This window comes from Nematolebias whitei, chromosome 10, assembly GCF_014905685.2.
Source record: "Nematolebias whitei isolate Nwh7 chromosome 10, NemWhi1, whole genome shotgun sequence".
Taxonomy (NCBI): domain Eukaryota; kingdom Metazoa; phylum Chordata; class Actinopteri; order Cyprinodontiformes; family Rivulidae; genus Nematolebias; species Nematolebias whitei.
Genome location: NC_056507.1, coordinates 2,210,018 through 2,217,517, shown reverse-complemented (window position 1 = coordinate 2,217,517; position 7,500 = coordinate 2,210,018). Strand labels below are relative to the sequence as shown.

General features: G+C 43.3%; 2 protein-coding genes across 2 annotated transcripts in view; both read left to right on the top strand.

The window, feature by feature from the left end:
- lrp5 (low density lipoprotein receptor-related protein 5) overlaps positions 1-7,500 on the top strand; it is a 398,826-nt gene that overhangs the window by 47,331 nt on the left and 343,995 nt on the right. The window lies entirely within an intron of this gene.
- ripor1 (RHO family interacting cell polarization regulator 1) overlaps positions 1-7,500 on the top strand; it is a 70,865-nt gene that overhangs the window by 5,655 nt on the left and 57,710 nt on the right. The window lies entirely within an intron of this gene.

Sequence of the window (7,500 nt, the reverse complement as noted above, 5' to 3'; positions counted from 1 at the left end):
TATGCCTAAAAACATCACAAGCTCATTTAAATCGAGAACGATAATGTTAGAGGGGTTCTTCCCTCCCCCCACAAAGCAGAAGAAGAAGCATCTTTTCATCTCCTCTGCCTTGTGCGTGCGCTAGCATGTTACATAACACGCACGGCCACACTGCGCCAGGCTCAATGTCTGTTTGTACATTATAGAGACGCTTCTGTAGGTCGCCTGTTATCCACCCAGCGTCTGTCACACTGGCTGTGTGAGGCCATTTCTGAAGCTTACAGAGCATCAGGTTTAGAGCCTCCTGAGAACCTCAGAGCGCATTCGACCAGAGGAATTGCATCTTCGACAGCTTTGCATAATGGTATAACAGTGCAGGATATTTGTACGGCGGCTGCGTGGTCGTTGCCTTGAGCTTTTATCCGCTTTTATCTGCGTGATGTTTCGGCTGGTTCCATGGCGCATTCTGTCCTTAGTGCCGTAACAGAATAAATCTTAATGTTTTCATGGAATTTCTGTTTAAACTCACATCTGACTGCATGCAATTATAGTGTGAGATATTTATTATCAGTCAAAAGTTCTGTAACTGCTGTTTTTGTTATATTGTTACCAATCAGTTCATGACTACTGTTACCAATCAGTTCATTTGATTACTAATCAGTTCATTATTATTAATCTGTTCATATTAAAGAGCTGTTGATCTGCTCTATTCACTGCTACACGGATACAATCGTAACCTCCTGCACTTTCCCATTCTCGGCAGCAGGACTGTTTTCAGCCTTCTTCCTTTCCCCCGCCGAAAACCCTTTTCTCTCCGGGGCGCTCCTGTGCATGGAACGCGTAATTACGCAGTGCGTAATTATGCACATAGAAGGCTGAGTGATTAAATGTTTTTTGGTGCAAGCATGTGCTTCATATTGTGTCTGAACAGACCCAGTGAGGCATAGACTACATCCTGCTTCGCCTTTAACCCACTAGCGACAGACTTAAAGGGCGAAGCCTATATGAAATAGAACGTTGGTTACATACCATAACCCCAGATTCTATAAGTATAGGCATAGCCCTTTAAGCGCTGGGCCTCAGGGGCTCCTAAATGGCTGAAGAAAAAGCTATTTGGGAGCCGATTACCCGGTCTCAACATAATTTATACGGACCAGGTGAGGCCCACAACAGGTGGGCGTGGACTCAAATTTTCAGTGCTACGCTTCGCGTCACGGGATAAAACCCACCAGCGACAGCCTTAAAGGGCTACGCCTTTACTCATAGAATCTGGGGTTACAGTACGTAACCAACGGTTTTCGCAGGAAAATGGAGGCAGAAAAAAGCAGAAACGTGTGGAAAAAGCTGAAATAGGAGTCAAATAGGTTACAAAGAAATCTGAAATACCCAAAAAATAAATTGGCCTGCCAACCAGACCTGTCCCACAGGACGCCTTCACTGCTGTGATTCAAGTCAACCTCCTGTTGGAATCTCAGAAGTAGACTTTGAGCACGTGCAAAACACACCCATCCAAAACAAGCACGAGCTAACAACTGTGAGAGTACAGCACTTCTGCAGCATGGACCCAAATCATCCACACCTGCAGGCCATCCTGTTGATGAGGATCCTCCACTACTTAAGGCTGCAGACAAGCTCTCCTCCCCGCTGGAGCATTGACTAGTGATTCATGGTAGTTATTGCTTCTGGCCCTTTAGTGTCCTTGTGAAAGTGATTACTAATATCTCTTGTTTCTTGTGCCCTAGCTTACCTGTGCCTTCAAGTGCCTCCGTGTGCTGACTTTCTTGGATCCCAGCACCTCCTTGTGTTCATTGCCCTCCATCCACTGGCCTGCCAAAACCTGTGTCTCTTCCTGGAACCTTGTGGAATCGAATCCAAGACCTTGACCTCCTCTCAGCCTGTAAGATAAGAAATACCTATTTAAAATCCTCATCCTCTAAGTGGAACCACTCTGATTTATATTCTTGCCCCTAAGGACTCCAGTGGATCATCATTGCACATTTTAATATCAATCTGTGAAAATAAACACTGTTAACTTTTCTACGTGTGGAGTCTTGTCTCGCTCACTGGTTTTCATACTATCTGGGTTCCTCGAGTTCTGACAACAACCCCTTTAACTAACAATGCTAACATTAACATCACCAGTCTGCATGATCCTTAACCTTGTTGCGCCCCAGTTCCTGAAGAGATTGTTGCGCTAGACTGAAGTCCAAGTTGTTTTAGGATCTGTTTTGATTGTTGTGGGTTAAGTGTTTGCTAAGTTTAGTTCTGAAGCCACATTTTGAAAGGAATGCTCAAACTCTGTTGATAACTACGTTTTATAACTTCTACTTCAGAAAATTTACCAGAGAAATGACTTCATCATCAACATAAACTAACATCAACATCAGCGAGGACCCTCACCAGTACGCATACCGCCAGAATCAATCAACAGAAGATGCCATCTCCTCTGTGGTCCACACTGCTCTCCCCCACCTGGAGCAGAAGGACTCCTACATCCATATGCTCTTTGTGGACTTGACATCTGCCTTGAACACCATGATCCCCCAAACCCTGATGGACAAACTAATCACACTAGGACTAAGCCCCTCCATTTGCAACTGGGTCCTAGACTTCTTAACAAACAGACCACAGTCATTGAGGATCCACGACTTCTCCTCCTCCACCATAACCCTCAGCGGGATGTGTGTTGAGCCCCCTCCTGTTCACTCTGCTCACGTATGATTGTGGAGCTACCCATCCAGGCTGTCACATTGTAAAGTTTGCAGATGATACAGCGGTGGTGGGATGCATCACAAACAATGATGAGTCCAGCTACAGGCAGGAGGTGGAACACCTGGAGAGCTGTTGCAAAAAAAAACAACCTTCACATCAATGTGAAGAAGACAAAGGAGATGATTGTGGACTTCAGAAGGAACAAACACACCTACACCCCCCCCCCCCCCCCATACATATGTATATGTATGTATGTCGGTGTGTGCATAAACTGGCCCCCCATGTAATTTGAGGAAACTAACTAACATGGTGACGGGATTTAGACCCCAGTTGGCAGACTAAAAAGAGACCAGGACAACAGGATTCAAAAAGGTGAATATTCATTTACAGTGCAGGAAAACATGGTTTGCTGTGGGGAGAAGCCGAGGACAAGATGAGTCTCTTGAGGATAATAGTTGATTTGATGTTCTTTATAGGTGGAAGTCTTTCTTACTGTGTTTGTTTGTTGCAGGTGGCGCCGAGGTGGATAGGAGACAGCGTTCAGTAACAAGAGGGAATCCAGAGAGGCAAGAAGGTATCTGCTGGGATGTTGTGTCCAGGTGTCCAGAGTGTAGTTTGCTAAGCAGAGTTGGGTGTGCAGGTTCTGACAACCAGATCCAGCCAGAGGTCCAAGGAGAAGACGGGCAGGTCCACGGGAACAGGAAACAGAACTGACGGGCAGAACAACTACATGTTAGAAAAACACGAGAACGTTTCTAAGGTGTCTGGCTGTCACAGAATTACCCAAGGTAATCAATGCTCCAGCGTAGGATGAGTGTCTGGTCGGGGTTTAAGTAGTGCAGGGTAAGTCAGGTCTGGCAGGCGAGGTGCAGGTGTAGTCCATCAGCTGATAGTTGCAGAGTTGATGAGCAGAGAAGGTAGTGGAAACTGAGAATCCCACACTAACCATGCTTTCTAGTTTTTATTTTGATTAAAAGTTCAGTTCCTCAAATGATTGAGGCGGCAGAAGATCAATCTATGGTGCGTTGGTCAAGGCCACCACTGGCCACCCCCTGTCTCCTCCACTGCATCTTCTCCACGGTGTAGCTCCCACCCACCTGAACATCTTGCACCAAAAACATTTAGGTTTAAGTACATTTCCTTTTCAGTTCTTGCCCCAGATAAACACTCATCTTGAAAACTACAAACAGTAGTTTGTATTTGTAGTTTGTCTCTGAATCCTTCCGCGATGGGGGACATCGGCGTACGGCTTGTTTACCCTCATTTTTTAAGTTAACACCAAAATATTGTCTACATTCAAAGTGTACATGAATTCTTGTGGAATGAAAAAGTGGTGTGCACGATGCAAACACACACATGGGTAACAAAATGTGAGACGGGAGAACTCATGAAGAGAACTGTGAGTGTGAAGAAGACTGAGTGGTAGATGGTGGGTGAGTTGATAATTGTGTTTTTGACAAAAGGAGGGAGAAAGGCAGCAGAGTCAGGGTTGCTAATAGTGTGTGTGATGTTGGTATTGATCAGTCACACACACAGGGAGGCGGGGTGTGACATCATGACCTGACACCGCAGCTAATCGAAAACTATTTCCCTGTCTCTATCAACATCTTCATCATCATCATCGCTACCATTGCAGGCATTGTCATCCTAACCACATGTTTGGAGCTGTGACTGGTCCAGTCCAGCAGCTATTTGCAGAGTTTCTTGTCAAAAGAACATCAGAAGTCCAAGAACCGTTCTTGTCAGGCCCGGTGATTAGCACCGCCAATCGTTGTAAACAATGATCATCAACTGTGCGGCTTGTTTAATTATTTTAGTCGTTATTGTGAACAGATGCAACAATGTGTACGTCAATAAATGCTTTCTGCTGAGAAATAACACCTTTCACCCAGAGACAACGTCTGACGAACACAACAAACTCTTTGCTAAAGTCTTCCCAAACAACTTCAGTTCTTCAAACCAGAAGTTAAAAAAAAACAATTCCAAATCTTTTGGAGCATTGTTTGACATTGGTTGATGCAGTATGTAGTAAGAACCACAAAACTTATGTTTTAAAAATATGTTTGTGTTTTAGGCTGATAAAATTAAAAAGAACATTTACAAAGAAAGTTTTATCCTTTGACCTTTGCTGACACCCTCTGTCACAAATCACTCCTGAAACTTTTCTCCATCACTCCATCCTGCCTGGACTCTCTTCTTCTCCTCTTCACCACACTCCCCATGTTCCTGGACAGTGGACCCCAAGTCCTTGAAGTCCTGCACCTTTGTGACCTCTGCTCCTTGTAGCCTCACTGTTCCACCTCCTCCCTCTCATTCACACATGGACTCTGTCTTACTACGGCTGACTTTCATTCCTCTTCTTTCAACTGCATACCTCCACCTCTCCAAGTTCTCTTCCACCTGTTCCTTGTTCTCACCACAGATCACAATGTCATCTGCAAACATCATAGTCCACGGGGATTCCTGCCTGACCTCATCTGTTAGTCGCTTCATCACCAGAGCAAACAAGAAGAGGCTCAGATCCGATCATTGATGCACTTCCACCTCCACCTTGAAGCTATCTGTCACTCCTGAAGAACATCTCACCACTGTCCTGCTGTCCTCATACATGTCCTGCTGTCTTCATACATGTCCTGCTGTCTTCATACATGTCCTGCTGTCCTGATACATGTCCTGCTGTCCTCATACATGTCCTGCTGTCCTCATACATGTCCTGTACCAGTCTAACATACTTCTCTGCCACTCCAGAGTTCCTCATGTAACACCACACCTCCTCCCTCAGCACTCTGTCAGATGCTTTTTCTAAATCCACAAAGACACAATGGAGTTCTTTCTGACCCTCTCTGTACTTCTCCATCAGCATTCTCAAAGCAAAGATGGATCTGTGGAGCTCTTTCTTGGCATGAAACCATACTGCTGCTCACAGTCACCTCTCATCTAAGTCTTGCTTCCACAACTCTCTCCCAGATCTTCATCATGTGGCTCATCAATTTAATTCCCCTGTAGTTGCTACAACTCTGTACATCATCCTTGTTCTTAAAAATGGCCACCAGCACTTCTTCTCCATTCCTGAGGCATTTTCTCACCCTCAAATATGCGTTAGAATATTTGAATCAAAAACCTCACTGCCATCTCTCCAAGACATTTCCAAACCTCCACTGCTCATCAGGTCCTACTCCCTTTCTCTTCTTCATTCTTTTCAGAGCTTTCCAGACTTCACCCTTACTAATCTTTCCCACTTCCTTGTTCACAGTTTCTATGACCTCTACTCTTCTTTCTTTTTCATTCTCTTCATTCATTAGCTCCTCAAAGTACTCCTTCTCTTATTCCATTACACTCTCCTCGATTGTTAGAACATTACCCTTCCTATTTTTTACAAGCCTAACCAGCTGCACATCCTTTCAAGCCTGATCCCTCTGTCGCACCAGTTGGTACTTAAGACTTATGTCTATTCCCTTGACATCCCAGATACAGCTACAACAAATTAAATGAATTAGTCAACCCAAAGTAACACAAGGTAACCAATTCAAGAAGACTTCCACAGCCAACTGACTTTAACCAGCACAAAAATGGCTTTAACTGTCATTTTTACACATATAGATAAAAAATGTTGTGATAGTAGCTGACAGTCATACATACTTATACATAACAGAGTGAATGAGATCCTGCAATATCACATAAGATTGCACAAAATGTATTTTCAAAGTTTGACCAAAATAAGTACAACTCCATCATTTTTCAACAACAGTAGATGTCAGTTTAAAAGTATGGCATCAAAGGTGCATCGTTAGGTTTTTAATTTGTGTTCATTTTTATTCAATTTTATTTTTTACATGCAAAAAAACTGTTCATTTTTCCTGTACAGCACTTTGTACCTCAATTTGGTCAACACTTGCTATTTTGAAAGTTTCTCTTTCATTCAACCTTTATTTATTTATTTTATTTATTTATTTACAAGTGAATCCCATTGAGCCTCAGAGACTCATTTACAAGAGAGACCTGGGACCTCATGAACACAATGATGTTGACTCAGCTATAGAGCTCCAAATAATTAATTCAACCTGTATTTATACAGATTAGTCCCACTGAGCAGTGATGAGGTTTCTCACTGAAATTACCCCACTGGGTTTTCTTTCTGCACATCTTGGGAAAAAAAAATACAAAATGTTATAGGACATACCTCCCACTCAAACCTATACGGTATGTATTTCTTACTATGTTTCCTAAGTTGCGGTATAAGAATCGAATCAAAAAAATCATCCATGTGACGATATGAAAGAATAGCGGTCGAGTAGCAATAACTGTACTTCAGTAGTCGTGGATCATCGTGGACACAGATTCTCAGCAAAACAACCAAAAGAATCCACCAATGTTCAGTCAGGTCCTCTGGACGGTTTCTTTCTTGTGCTGAGATGTTTCATCCATCATCTAACAGACTTCTTCAGTCTGAGGAACCACCAAACATACCTGATTGTCCACCAACAGCATATTCCAATGTGGAAAAAACAGTTATGCTGCAGCTAAGATGATGATGACAAAACATCTCAGCACAAAAAGAAACCGTCCAGAGGACCTGACTGAACATTGTGGACTTCATACCTGGATTATTGAGCATGAACTTTGAGGAACCAAAATAATCATTACTACAACATTTGTTGTTTCTTTTAGCCATATCGTTTTGTACATCCATCCATACATCTATCCATCCATGCATGCATCCATCCATGCATCTATCATCCATCCATCCATCCATCATCCATGCATCCATGCATCCATCTGTCCATCCATCCATCCATGCATCCATCCATC